The sequence below is a fragment of the Solanum stenotomum genome, chromosome 10, assembly GCF_019186545.1.
Source record: "Solanum stenotomum isolate F172 chromosome 10, ASM1918654v1, whole genome shotgun sequence".
NCBI lineage: Eukaryota > Viridiplantae > Streptophyta > Magnoliopsida > Solanales > Solanaceae > Solanum > Solanum stenotomum.
In genome coordinates, this window is record NC_064291.1 from 20,408,355 (window position 1) to 20,424,445 (window position 16,091).

Consider the following 16,091-nt stretch of genomic DNA (forward strand, 5'->3'; position numbering starts at 1 on the left):
AAAAGTCGTTACTTTTCCCAAAGGACACAATGTTCTGGAAAAAATGGGTCTGAACAGATTTTTCTGAACAGACGCGTTCCTTGCTGCAAATGGCTATAAATAAGAGGTCTTTTTCGTTTTTTCAAACACTGAAATTTTTTCCTCTCTGCATACATATTCTTACATAAATAAAATAGTCGATCGACTGAGTCTGTGTGTGCTCTTGTTGCTGTTCTTGCGTTCACTGAAGTTATTGAAGTTTGAGGTACCGCTACTTCTTTAACAGTTTAATCCATTTTATCTTGGGAGGAATTAATCTGCAACCTCGGGTACAGTGAGGGGATTAAATTTCTTAAGGAAACACAGTGGTTTCTGCGGACTCGGATTAAAAAAAAAAAATCATTCTGTCAATTTCATATTTTTCTGTTTCTGTATTTTTTACTAACCTGAATACAGGAGCTAACAATTTCTACGTGCCCAATCATTTTTATACGGTGTTGTGAAGCTTCAAAGAGTTCAAGTGAACATGTTTATGGGTCTTGAGATGGAAATGGAATTTATCATGTATATTTTGGCATATGCACCTGTACTTGAGGAGATCTTCTTTGGAATTTATCGTTCGGGTAAACAAATGATGGATGAGATAGAAGAATTCCGCAGAGCGTCACCTAATGTTGAATTCATATTTGAAAATTATTGATTGAAACTCCCAGCATCTTTCTGGGCAAGGCATGCAGTAGATTCTCTTGCATGATCTGCACCAAGGTTAGGCTACTTTCTCAAGCATAGGAGGATTGAACTCTTGATTGAAACTCCCAACATCTTTTACTTCTATCCTTCTTGGCTCTAGTCCATCTGGTTTAATTTTATATCATATTAATTGGCCAAATACTCTTAACACTATCTGCACCTAAGATAGTTTCCTACGTATGTATGATGGTTTTTAGTAGTATTATCCTACATAGATTATAATGGTGAACATCCTTGAGATACCCTTGTCAAATAATGCAACAACTCAGCATCCGAAAATTTTCAAGTGGTCAAAGAGGTGGGCTGAGATAAAAACACTAGGTGTCTTTCCATTTGTCTAAGCCTTTGGTAGACAGAGTTAACTTGACATTTGTTGCTAGTAGGGGTGGCAAATGTGGTTGGAATTCTATCCTACTATTTTTCAAATTACAAAAATTCCTTAAATTTGGTGGAATCCAGATACATTCTAAAACGTTCACGATAGATCGCGTCCCGTTTTTTAATACATCGGATACATCATTTAACGTCCCGATAAATTGCGTAAAGTGATGTATCCAAGAATAGGAGAGAGTATTAATTGTGTAATTTTTTCAAATGATAGGAAATTTTAAAGAATATGATAAAATAAGTTATATATTTAGGTAATTTTTCCAATCGAATTGCTAGGGCCTAGGTGGGGTTTTATTTTACTTTTGTCCACTGAAAATGCTGCATTATTTTTTATTCGTCGAAACTTGAACAGATCTGGCCAGGTATTATAAGTGAAATATGGATATATAGAAAAATGATTTTTTTTCGTTACAAAAAAGGAGAAGATAACTTTAAGTTTTCAGTAGTTGACTGGCTATTTGGGAACTTATTCACCGTCTTTGAAATAATTAAACTTGTAAAGGTAAATAAATAGGACTGTAATTTGTAATCTTTTGCATAGACTTCAATAACATATAAATCAATTTTATTATTATTTAACAGTTTCAAGAGAGTGATAAGTACTCTCTCAAGTTCAAGTATTTTTAGGTATAAAGTCATCTTTATTAGAAAGTACTTCTATCCCCAATCTCAGAATTTTCAACGCGAATTTAGATTTAGTCGAACCCTAAATCGTATTTATCGAACATCAAGTGAAAAAAAACAACATAAAAATCAATCTTGAAAGGAGAGGAAGAAAATGCACAGGTAATTTCTTGAGTGATCATTCAAATATATGTTTTTGCCTAAGGTTTATATTTCAATTTTTATTACCTAAAAATCATCAAATTCAAATCCAGGTAATAAAAAATAAACTCGCAGAAAATCTATGTTTTGTTGATGTGACAAGATAAAGTAAGGCAAATTTTATCGATGGCACATAATTTTTACTTTTTATATCGAAGTGACTTAACTATATTTTGACATAAAAAAACAATTTTAAATTTAGTAACACAAAAATCATAACTGTCAGAGTATTCAACTCCAGATAGTAATATTTTTTACTTTTTTTTACTAATAAATACAAATATTCCGGACATTTAAGCAAAATATTAATAAGATAACTTTTTTTCGTATTTTAATTCTAGAACAAAAAGTATGATATTTATGAAAAAAAGAGAGTACATAATTAATAAGAGCTATAAATATATTGTATTGTATTGTGTCGTATTGTATTGTTTTGATAAATACAATATTTGAATAGATTGTATCGTTCTCCGTTATTACATAACTTGATACATCAACAATTTGAATGATAATACTACAAGAAAAGTAGGGAACGAGATAAAGCAACTATAAAAAGAAAGGCAAAGGGTAAAATTAGATTATTAAATAATAAGTAAAGACAAATGAGAAGAAAATATTAAGATAATGATATGATCACACCAAATTGATCGTTTCATAAAATTGGAATTTTGATCGTTATCTAATGATGAATTTAGTCAATACGATATAATAAAATTTAAATAACAATTAAAATACACATAATATTTAAATTAACAATACATTACAACAAATAAAAAGAGGTTGATCATGTTTCCAAGAATCAAATGATGCAATATTCATGCAAAAATTATAAATCTGTAAAGTTGAAAATTGATGAAATAAATTAAGAGACTCGAATTGTTTCCTTTAACCCTATTCAGAAGCCAACCACAAAAGTCAAGCGCTGGTGATTTTTGTTTTCTCCATAATAATAAAAATGGATTCATGATTTAAATTTTATAGATTTATTTTTAAGGTTATCTGTATTGAATTTATTGTATCTTGTAAAAATTATCAAACTCAACCAATGTAATTCACAAAACAAACTCGTCGAAAATCTATGTTTTGTTGATGTGACATGATAAAGTAAGATAAATTTTACAAATGATCAGATTATTATTATCTCTTACACCAAAGTCACTTAACTATATTTTAACATAAAAATATAAATCTAATAACACGAAAAAAATCAACTTCAGGCGAGTAGTATTTTTTACTCTTTTATTTGGACTAATACATGCAACTCTTCCTGACACTAAGCAAAATATTGAAAATATATATATATATATATATATATATATATATATTACTTTAAAAGCATGAACTCCTAACTTGAATGTTAAATTACTATAATATCTCTAACTTAGGTTGTGACTTTTTCAATGAGTTGTGATTTTTTCGATAAGTTGTGACTTTTTTCAAAGGGTTATGATTTTTCGATGAGTTGTGACTTTTTCAAAGGGTTGTGATTTTTCAATGAATTGTGACTTTTTCAATAAGTTGTGGCTTTTCCAAAGGGTTGTGACTTCTCGAAAAAGTCATGACTTTTCAGATAAGACACAAAAAACATTTGTTCATACTCCCTTTTGTTGACTATATATAGAGGGGTTTCTTTCAATTTTCCACCACAATTTTTTTTTAATCTGCTGCTCTTCTTCATCTTGCATTTTAATTTTTTTTGTGTGATTTATTGTCGTTGAGTGAGTTCGAAGTTTAGCGGAATATGAGGTACTACTATTCTGATGAAGTAAGCCGTTCTATCCTAAGAGAATATATTTCATAACCTCGAGTACTAGAGGAAAATAATTTTGATGATATAATAATTATTTTTTGCTTAATATATACATTAATATGTAATGTTCCAATATACGAAGTTAACATGACGTCATAGTCTAAATTCATTTGTTTTTGTTAACAATTTCTCTTGTGATATAGATATATGCTTCTGAATATCTTTTTCCAAAATTTAGAGAATTGTCACCAATTGTGCATGAATAGTGAATGCACCTGGGTCTTCTTTCTTCTGAAGCAGAAACCTTGTAGCGATAACACGATAGTGTTGCAAGTTATCTGCCGGCTCAAAACTGATTGTCCTCTTAGTTGTGACCAAGTTCTTCATGAACTTAGCACAACTTAACATATGTTGTAAAGCTTCTACCAAAGGAATATTCATTTAAAACTGATGAAGCTTGTATATGAATTTCAATAACATACCATCATCATATTTCTTCTTCATCCTTTACTGTAATAGAGGTGTGGTTTAGGAATTCGTTGTTGTTGATGTATCAACTTCTTTAGGACTAACTTCCACCTCTTTTGACTTACTAGAATCAACAAGAACCTTTGCATCGAACCCTTCTCAACCTGAGTATCAATTTTAGCTTTAGCATCTCCTTCCTGCTCAATACTTGTAGGTAATGGTCCTGGAAGTGACTTACCACTCTTAATAGTAATTTCCATGCATTACCCTTATTTCTTGGGTTTTGAAAAGTACCACTGGGTAGTGTACCATTCTTTCTCTGATATAATGTGGCAGATAGTTTCCCCATCTGATGCTTCAGCTCTTGATAGATATCGAGTGTGAATCCACCAATTGAATCATGTTGGAGAGATCACCTTTCAACTTCTTAACCCCAGATTCTGTGGATTTCATCCTAGAGTTACTTGTTCGATTACCTGCTCTGTCTCTATTAGCAGGAGGAACATATACTCCACTACAATCATTCTTGAAGTTATCTTTGTTATGCTAGTTCCCTTGATCGCAGTTTCCAACTCTATCATAGTAGTCATCCTTTTGATAGTTTCTACCTTTGTCTCCCAAATTGTTATTTTAGAAACCCCCAAGTTGTTCAGATAATTGACGTTCTCATCAAAATCAAAATCCAAGTCCTCATGTCAATATGCAGTTCCTACTGATCTACCAACTAACAAATGTTTGGTCAACAAGCCCATCTATGTCTTCATATGGGCCATGTCCTGATCACATTCCTCTTCTCGCCGATGCTACGCAGTTGACATACCTACTACGTAATTGATCCCTGTAATTTCAAAATCTCGTCGATCCAAGACTACCTCCTAGATGTGACATAATACCTAGAATCCCAAAAGACTCTACGCTTAACCACATGACAAAGCATGACAGTAAGATGACAACATAACTAAAATAACATGAATACAAAATATGAGTATCAAATGATAAACTCAACCTATATGAAAAATTTGAGTACAAAGACCATAAAGCGAAAATACGATGTCTGAAACCAAGCCTCCACTACATGATGTGTGGATAGGACAAACCCTTAGAAATTTCGCCAAGGGTGTTCAACCTTTAAACAGTCGATAATTTTTTTTTTAGCGTAGTGGGTACACAAACCATTTTTTTTTTACCAATGAGTAACCTACACAAAAATTTGATAATTTTTTTTTTAGAGTAGTGGGTACTTTAAAAAGAGACCAATGAGTAACCTGCACAAAAAATTCTATGTTTTTTTGTTTAAAAAGAGACCGATGAGTAACCTGCACAAAAATTTCTGTGGTTTTTTGTTTAAAAAGAGATTTGTATTATAAATACAACTAGTGGGAATCAAACCCCAGACCTCCATGAGGTGAACAAGTGTGCCTACCATTGGACCATCTGCCTTTGCTTTTTCAAAGAGTGTTCAATTAATAAATATCCACATATTAGACTCTATTTTGCCTATATACCCGATATAATTTTCCGACGAAGGGTGTTCATCTGACCACCCTTACTAGGCTATAGCTTCGCCCCTACAATAGAACAATCTGAAAACTGAAAGTATTAAATGAATCTATATATATATAGATATAATAGGAGAGGTGATAGCGCATACGTGTCAGCGCTACAATTAATCTCTATTTTTAATATTTTAAAAATCCGTTAATTAATTATTAATTGGAAGTACATATATAATTAACAAATTGGAATTAAGAAATTGGTATTTTTCTTAAAAGTGCAATTGCGTCCTATTCGGGCTAAAACCACGGCTCATCAGACGAAGTCATAAAGATAAAGCCAATAAAAGTAGTACTAGATCTGACTGTACCTCAATCTCAGAACCAAGTCGAGAAGCCATACTAAAATTCTTCTATATTTAAATAAAGCTTAGATCCGTTCATGGTCTATATAAGAGAGAAGTTAGTTATCCGGCATATATATAATTTCTTAGCCGGACATAGTCACGGCTTAACTCAGAAATAAAAAGATAAAACTAAAAGTAAAAGGAAGTACCTTGTAGCAAACAACACACTTTACTATTCCTCTGGCCAAAGTCCGATAAGCTTACAATACTTGAAAATATTTTACAAGTGGGGAGAGAAAAAGTAGAAATAAGGATAGAGGGTTTCTAAAACCTGCTCTCAATTAAAGAAAAACAAACCTATTTATAGAAAAAAGAAACCATCTATGTACAGGATACTGGTGATATACCGTGAGTTTACGGTATTTCTAATACATTTCACTTACAAGTCGTGTGTGTCTAGGGCCTTTTTATATTGGTTTTTATGTGTTTTATCATGTTTTGCAGGAAAGGTGTTCATGCGCGGAAATTTAGAGATAGCTGAAGGAAATGCAGAAAAAGGCATCCACGGAGGCCATCTACGGACCGTAAGTCAATTCACGGTCCGTAGGTGATGACCGTAGATCAGCAGGAATGTGTTGAGGACAAATCAGGGAAATCTGACCAAGGGTGGAACCACGGTGCCCATTGACGGTCCGTAGATTGATCTACGGACCGTACTGTTGATCCGTAGAGTGAGACTGCGAGGGTTCCAGTACCTGATTTTTGAAGATGCTAAGTATGGAGCTACGGAAGAGATTGACAGACCGTAGGTCGATCTACGGTCCGTGCTGCTGGTCCGTCGTTTGCTTCAGAGAAGCTGATTGTTGGATGCTGAAATATTTTCTAAGTCCCGAGTGACGGAAGGGACTTACGGACCGTAGATCCATCGACGGTCCGTAAGTCAGTCTCGTGAATCGAAGACGCGTACCTGAACAAAACTTTCCTTAATTTGTTTCCTTTTTTATTTAGGATTTGTTTTCTATAAATAGGACATGTAAACCTCGTTTTTGGGGGTTAGACACTATTATTCTATTTTTGCTTTGTAACTTTGGAGATTAATTTGCAACCCTAGCAATTATTGATTTCCCAAGTTCGTTTTGAAGATTTTGGCTTTGCAATTCAAGTTAATTTTCTGGGTTTATTATTCTCTTTACGTAAGTTCATGATTTCTCCATCTACAATTATGAATTGTGTTCTTGCTAATATGAGTAACTAAATCCACAACTAGGGTTGTGGGAACCATGATCAATTAACAAAGTATGAATAGTAAATAAGCAATTCTTGACTAGTATTTTGCATGCATTGATAATTCTTTCGTTTAGAAGTCTTTTTAACGGTGGCCAACGTTAGAACTCGCCTTGTTACTACTTGCCGGACCAAGGAGGTAATTAACAAGAAAAGAATTATCAACATAGATTTAGTGTGATACTATCTAATAGGCTAGTGTCGATTGGTGCGAAGTAATAACTAAGCCAAACATCGATTATGATGTCTAATATGAGGTAAAGGTAAGGGTTAGTAAATTATACACACGTAGCCGGACCAAGGTGCGGGGTGAAATTCTCTAGATGCCGGACCAAGGATTTAGAGATACCTAACTTATCACTTTGCATGTAATACAGTAGAAAAGGATTGCTATTACTAGGATTACTGTGTTATGAGATTATGGGGAACACGTGTACCCTAGTTATTTCTCTTATCTTGATAACAACCAAAGTTGAATTTAATTATTGATTACAATATTAAGTCTTACTATTTGTTTTACACAAGCACAACCCCCCTTTTTATTACCTGTTTCTGGAAATAATTTGACTAATCGAATATAATTTTTGGTTAAAAGTAAAGTCTAAACCATTCTCCTCGTGGGATCGATTCCAACCAACAAGTTGGGTTCTTTACTTGATAACGATCACTTATGCTTCTGAAATGAGGTGTAATTTGAGCGTATCAAATTTTGGCGCCGCTGCCGGGGAATTTTGGCTTTTAGATTCAGTTTTAACTACAATATTGAACGTTAGTCAAATATTTCCTTATTTTTTTATTTTTTTTGTCTCTCTCAGGTTCAGACTCTAGTGTATGCCAAGTACACGGAGCCAAGGTGAACCACTTACTCCGTACGATCCAGAGTTGAACAGAACTTTGCAAAGAATGAACAATCAAGGACTTCCAGTTCATCCTATCGGAGGAAATCTAGATGAAGCAGTTGAGTTACAGCAGCCAAGAGTAGTTGGTGGGGAAAATCGAGGTCTAGCTGAAAATCAATTGGGAGATACACTGAGAGTGCATGGTCCACCAGGCCCGCAACACCATGGCAACTATCGGGGCAACGTCGACATAGCAGATTCCGATGGACCCATCGTCCTACCTCCTCTACCTCCAGGGCACACATTTGTGGTGACTAGTAGTTTGATGCAGATGCTTACAGCAAGAGGCTTATTTTCAGGATCGCCATCGGAGGATCCACATGCTAGCCAAGCTCCGGGTTGTTTGCAAAAGTTGTGTAGTCAGACCAGACTTGGATATGAATGTCATTGGGTTACGAGTGTTCCCTCTGTCACTGATAGGCGATGCTGCAGTATGGTTCACTGAGCTTCCTTACAACTCTATTTTCACATGGGACCAACTAGCAGAGGTATTTAAAGCAAAGTACTACCCAGTATCTAAGAAGCTCAATCACAAAGATCGGGTCAACAATTTTGTGGCATTACCTGGAGAGTCTGTGAGTAGCGCGTGGGACAGATTCACTGCTTTCGTAAGAAGTGTCCCAAATCACCGTATTGATGATGAGTCACTAAAGGAATATTTCTATCGAGGACAGGATGATAACAATAAAGCAGTACTTGACACTATTGCTGGAGGTTCATATGGTGATTGTACATACGCACAGATTGCTGAAAAATTGGAGAGGATCTCTCGCAACAATAAAGCGTGGAGCACTAGAAGGTCAGATACTGGGAGAAATACATTTGCTGTTCACAATGCTACTGTTAACTCTACAGATGATATTCGTGAGGAGATGGCTCAGATGAGGACAGAGTTGGGGTTGGTATTGAAGCATGTGAGTGGAGGAGCAGAGAAGGTAAATGCTGTAAATTACTTAACTAGAACACCACCACCAGTTGAGGAGTGTTACTATGAAGAGGACACTTATGCGGTGAATGATCAGACGGGGGGTTTTCGACCAAACGCCCAAGGATCCAACACGGAAAATTGGCGCCAAGGTCAAGGGAACCAAGGTCGGAACTATGGAAATTACAACCGAGAGGGTCACTATGTTTGAGATGGGAACTTCAACCGCGACAACAACTACAATAGGAACAACTATGGCAATAGAAAAGATCGGGTTGGACCCTATGTTCCCCCTCAAAATCGGGAATCTGGTGCTAGGGAAGTTAGAGGTAATATGACGCGTATTGAAGATATGTTACAGAAGATGATGAGANTTGATGAGTGTTACTATGAAGAGTACACTTATGCGGTGAATGATCAGACGGGGGGTTTCCGACCAAACGCCCAAGGATCCAACACGGAAAATTGGCGCCAAGGTCAAGGGAACCAAAGTCGGAACTATGGAAATTACAACCGAGAGAGTCACTATGTCCGAGATGGGAACTTCAACCGCGACAACAACTACAACAGGAACAACTATGGCAACAGAAACGATTGGGTTGGACCCTATGTTCCCCCTCAAAATCGGGAATCTGGTGCTAGGGAAGTTGGAGGTAATATGACGCGTATTGAAGATATGCTGCAGAAGATGATGAGAAGGTTTGATTCTACTGATGAGAATGTGAAGGGAATGTGAAGGAAATGAGAAACGACTTATCTGGTATTGGTCAAAAGGTTGATGCCCATGCAGTGTCAATAAAACATCTAGAGCAGCAAATGACTCAACTGTCTACTACAGTGAACCCGCGTCAACCTGGCACTCTTCCTAGCAACACCATCCAGAATCCAAAGAATGATGGTCATTGTATGGCAATTACCACTCGAGGAGGTAAGCAAACCATAGATCCACATATGCCGTCTGTGGTAGAAGTTGAGAATAGAAAAGAAGATGATGTGGTGAAAGTTAGAGAGGAGTCAGAGGTTGTGACAGAACAAGAAGTGGAGGTACCTCAGAAAGTGGTTCCCATACCTAGACCTCCACCACCTTTTCCTCAAAGGTTAGTGAAGAAGACTGAAGATGGGAAATATCGTAGGTTTATCACTATGTTGAAGCAGCTTTCTATCAATGTCCCTTTGATAGAAGCCTTGGAGCAAATGCCTGGATATGCAAAATTCATGAAAGATATGGTGACAAAGAAAAGGTCTGTGAGTTTTGAAGGTGATGATAGATTGCAGCATTGTAGTGCTATTGCTACAAGATCTCTGGTGCAGAAGAAAGAACACCCTCGTGCTTTCACGATCCCATGTACTATAGGGTTATTACACTTTGCTAAGGCATTGTGTGATCTTGGTGCTAGCAACAACCTCATGCCTTTATCTATTTACAAAAAGTTGGGTCTGGGGGATCCAAAGCCCACTAAAATGCGGTTACTAATGGCTGATCGGACTGTGAAGAGGCCTATAGGTGTGTTCCATGATGTGCTAGTGAAAGTAGAGTCTTTCATCTTTCCGGTGGATTTTGTGATCCTTGACTGTGAGGTTGATTTTGAGGTTCCCATCATCCTTGGGAGACCATTTCTTGCCACAGGGTGTGCGCTAGTTGATATGGAAAAGGGACAGATGAAGTTCAGACTGAACAATGAAGAAGCAACTTTCAATATCTGTAGATCCATGAAGCAGAATGGTGAGCTACAAACAGTATCTGCTATAACTTACAGAGTGGAGAGTGGGTCAGAAGTGCAAATTGAAGAGCGATTAGGTGTTGAGGCACTAGCAGCAGTCATGATGAATTTTGGTAGTGATGGTATTGAAGAATATGATGAGTTGGTAGCCGCACTTAATAAGTTTGAATACCGGTCCAAACCAAAGAAGTATGAGCTAGACATGAAGAATCGCGAGTCCCCACCCACAAGACCATCTATTGTGGAGGCACCGAAATTGGAGCTTAAAGCTCTACCACCACACTTGAGGTATGTATATTTAGGCGAAGAGAATACTTTGCCGGTCATCATTGCAGCAGATTTGAATGCAAGGCAAGTAGAGTGTTTGGTGACTGTATTAAAGAAGTTCAAGCGAGCGATTGGGTGGACTATTGCAGATATTATTGGGATCCCCCCCGGTATCTGTTCTCACAAAATCCAACTCATACCAGATCATAAGCCCAGTGTTGAGCACCAGAGAAGATTAAATCCACCTATGCAAGAGGTAGTCAAAAAGGAGATCATCAAGTGGCTGGATGCGGGAGTTATTTATCCCATCTCAGATAGTAATTGGGTGTGTCCTGTGCAATGTGTACCTAAAAAAGGTGGTATGACTGTGGTTCCAAATGAAAGAAATGAGCTTGTTCCAATGAGGCCTGTCACTGGATGGAGAGTTTGCATGGATTACCGGAAGTTGAATGCGTGGACTGAGAAAGACCACTTCCCTATGCCATTCATGGATCAGATGTTAGATAGACTTGCAGGCAAGGGTTGGTATTGTTTTCTTGATGGGTATTCGGGCTACAATCAAATTTCTATAGCTCCAGAAGACCAAGAGAAGACCACCTTCACTTGCCCATATGGGACTTTTGCGTTCAAACGAATGCCATTCGGATTGTGCAATGCTCCAGCGACCTTCCAGAGATGTATGATGTCTATATTTTCTGATATGGTGGAGGACACTATTGAGGTGTTCATGGATGATTTTTCAGTGGTAGGTGATTCGTTTGATCACTGTCTAAAACATCTGGCCGAGGTGCTCAAAAGATGTGAAGACTGCAACTTGGTGCTGAATTGGGAGAAATGTCATTTCATGGTAAAAGAAGGTATAGTGTTGGGTCATCGAATTTCAGAGAAAGGTATTGAGGTTGATAGAGCTAAAGTCGAGGTAATAGAAAAGCTTCCACCACCTATCTCTGTAAAAGGTGTTAGAAGTTTTCTTGGGCATGCAGGTTTTTATAGGAGATTTATCAAAGATTTCTCAAAAATTGCACATCCCTTGTGCAAACTGCTCGAGAAGGAGAATAAGTTCTGCTTTGATGATGCTTGTCTTAGAGCATTTGGAGAGTTGAAGGAAAAGTTGGTTACAGCACCTATCATTATTTCACCAGATTGGGAACAACCGTTTGAGGTAATGTGTGATGCGAGTGGAGTGGCGCTTGGTGTAGTATTGGGTCAAAGGCGTGAGAAAATTCTTCACCCTATTTACTATGCTAGCAAAGCTCTGAATGTGGCCCAGAAGAATTATACAGTGACCGAACAAGAACTTCTTGCGGTGGTTTTTGCATTCGAAAAATTTCGTTCCTACTTGCTTGGTACTAAGGTCATCGTGCATACTGACCATTCTGCATTGAGGTATTTGATGGCGAAAAAGGATGCAAAACCACGATTGATCAGATGGGTATTGTTGCTGCAAGAGTTTGATTTTGTGGTAAAAGATAGAAAGGGAACCGAAAATCAAGTTGCCGACCACTTGTCCAGATTAGAGGAAGAGGCCATGCTAAAGCTTGGAGATAGGGCTGAAATTAATGATGCGTTTCCAGATGAACAGGTATTGGCTGCTTCTAATGATTTGATTCCTTGGTTCGCAGACTTTGCTAATTATTTGGCAAGCGACATTGTGCCACCCGATTTGTCTTTTCACCAAAGAAAGAAATTTATGCATGATGTGAAGAAATTCTTTTGGGATGAACCTTATTTGTATCGTAGTTGTGCTGATGGGATTATTCGTCGCTGTGTGCCTGAGGTTGAAATGCTGAGTGTACTTGAAGCATGTCATTCATCACCCGTTGGTGGGCATCATAGTGGTATTCGGACTGCACATAAGATTTTGCAGTGTGGGTACTATTGGCCTACCATCCACCAAGATGCTCATGATTTCGCCAAGTCTTGTGATCGGTGCCAAAGAGATGGAGGGATTTCAAAGAGGCAAGAGCTCCCTATGAATCCCATATTGGTGATCGAATTGTTTGATGTATGGGGCATTGATTTCATGGGCCCATTTGTGAGTTCATATGGGATGAAGTATATTCTGGTCGCGGTTGATTATGTATCGAAGTGGGTGGAAGCAGTAGCACTTCCCAACAACGAAGGTAAAAGTGTCACCGCATTCTTGAAAAAGAATATCTTCTCCAGATTTGGTACACCAAGGGCTGTTATTAGCGATGGAGGCTCTCACTTTTGTAACAAGTTGTTCAAAACACTACTTGAGAAATATGGTGTCCGTCACAATGTAGCCACTCCTTATCATCCACAGACTAGCGGTCAAGTTGAGGTGTCCAACAGAGAAATAAAGCAGATATTGGCGAAGACTATGAACGCCAATCGAACTGATTGGTCAAGGAAGCTTGATGATGCTCTATGGGCATATCGCACTGCATACAAGACCCCCATAGGTATGTCGCCTTACCAACTTGTATATGGGAAGTCTTGTCATTTACCAGTAGAGTTAGAGCACAAAGCAATGTGGGCAATGAAGAAGTTAAATTTGGATTGGGACACTGCATCTAATCAAATGATGAACGACTTGAACGTGCTTGATGAGTTTCGCCTCAAAGCGTATGAAAGTTCAGCCTTATACAAAGAGAAGATGAAGAGGTATCACGATTAAAGAATTGAAAAACGAGAATTTGTGGTTGGCGATCGTGTGCTGTTATTCAACTCTAGGTTGCGCTTGTTTCCAGGCAAACTCAAGTCCAAGTGGACTGGGCCATTTCTACTCACAAAAGTGCTCTCGCATGGAGCAGTTGAGCTTGAAAATAAGGATGGAACAAGGTTTGTGGTGAACGGGCAAAGGATAAAGATCTATCTGGGAAATGCTGAAACTGTGCAAGAAGTGATTGAGGTCTGCAATCTTGATGAAGTCTGAATAATCAAGATACCTGCGTCGTGCCGCGACATTAAATCAAGCGCTGCTTGGGAGGCAACCCAAGATGTAAAATCTAGCCAACAATAGGGTTCTGTTTTACATTATGTAGATTAGCTTTCTTTGATTACTTGCGTTTTTGTATCAATGTAGGTAGGGGTTTCAGTATTTTAGTTCTTAGTGTTGGCTAGAAGTAATATAGGGTCCGTGTCTAAAAAGTGTCCAGAAAATGTAAAAAAAATAGCCTATTGGTTGCTTCATGTGCAGGTACACCATGCAAGAAATCTGCAGAAAATGGTCTGGTGCAGAGGTCTACGGACCCCATCGACGGTCCGTCGATCGATCCACGGATCGTCAATGGTATCCGTAGATCCCAGGTAAGTCCCTAACATTGTCTTAGTATAAGTGTGATCTACGGACCGTAGATCGACTCACGGACCGTAGACGGGGTCTCGTGAGTCCACACCTTACAGTTGATTGACCCGACCCGGACCCCCATTACTTAAAACACCCATTGTTTCAAATCATTCTCCTCCCCTCCATTGCTCTCACAACCGTTTCTCCCACTCTTTAAACTCCCCAAATCACTCCATAACCACCACATAATATCCTCCCTTCCATATATTCCCAAAACCCTTTCCATACCATAATCAACCCACTCCATAATCTGATAAAAAGGGTCCGGTGTTTGGTCATTGACGAAAAGGTGACTCCTTGGTCTTGCTAAATCATAGTACCATCACGCAATCACCCCACTCCTCGTTGCTTGTAAGGTAATAGACTTTCTCTTCACTTTGAATTTCAATTCATAGACTGAATATAGAGGGTCGGGAGTGGGTCTTGACCTTGGGTAATTGTTAGATGATATTGCATGATAAACTTGAGTAGTACAATGCCCTTGGAATGATAGATAGTGATTGTATAGCATTAATTGTGATGTGATTCTATGTGATCGTAAATATTATATGCTAGTTTCGACTTAGGGTTCCACATCTAGTCTAAATTGTTGGGGTATAATAATTGGTAGGAATCTTAAGAATGACGAACTAGCATATTTCAATTGTGTATATGCATGACTAGGTTGTGTTAATGTTGAAACCAAATGCCAAAAATGTATGATACCTGGCACTGATTGCTTCCACGATACCCCGTCTACGGACCGTAGATCCATCTACGGACCGTAGATGGGGTTCGTCATTTGATGCACCTGAAAATTTTCACTAAGTGTAAAACCACGAATGTAGACTACGGTCCGTAGATCCATCTACGGACCGTTCTGTACTTCAGTGGTTTTCATCTGCGACCTATATTTCAGGCACCCTGATCCACGGAAGAGATCCACGGACCGTAGATCAGTCTACGGACCGTAGGTCTCCTCCGTGGATGACTTCTGTAGCATCTGTCAAAAAAAAAATTTTGGACATAGTTTGGGTCGTTACCAACTCTAAATGAGTTCTTTTGCTGCATATGGTTAGTTTTGGCACTAATGACGTTCCTGCAGATACGATGGCACCCAAGAAGATGGTCACCTACTCGAAACAGGGCAAGTCCAAATCGGTTGCCCCTAGCTTCCGGTTGATTGATGAGGACACCGAGAACGACTCTGACCCCGCATATGTGCCTCTAAACCCTAGGGCCTCTCGCGCAGCACCAAGGAGCACCCCCCGGAAGGTGATCCCCGACGTAGTCACTGTCTCCCAGTCTGATGAGGAGCACACACTGATCGGGTCACCAACTGGGGCTGCTTCCAGTTCGGAGGGTCCCATGTCCGGCTCCGAGTCTACCCATGCATCAGGCTCCCAATCATCACAATCAGAGTCTGTCCATGCTACAGGGTCCAACGCCAAATCGTCCACAGGGTCTGGAGAGAATGACCAAGCAGCCTCGTCTGATGAGGCAACTAGTTCAGAGGCCATTCCTGCACCAAGGAATGATGAACCCGCTCCGGTAGCAGGGGAGCTGAATAGGTGGTGTGTCGAGGGTCAATGGCAGATCTATCGGGATGCAAAAATGGTGAATGACAAACAGAAAATGGCTCGATTAATACAAGCGGAGCGCAGAGTCCTTACGGGGAGCTTGCATACTGTGCCAGATATT

The 16,091-nt window shown here is 38.6% G+C and overlaps 1 pseudogene; it reads left to right on the forward strand.

Moving 5' to 3' along the window:
• LOC125842803 (uncharacterized) overlaps window positions 1-16,091 on the forward strand; it is a 79,196-nt pseudogene that overhangs the window by 43,158 nt on the left and 19,947 nt on the right.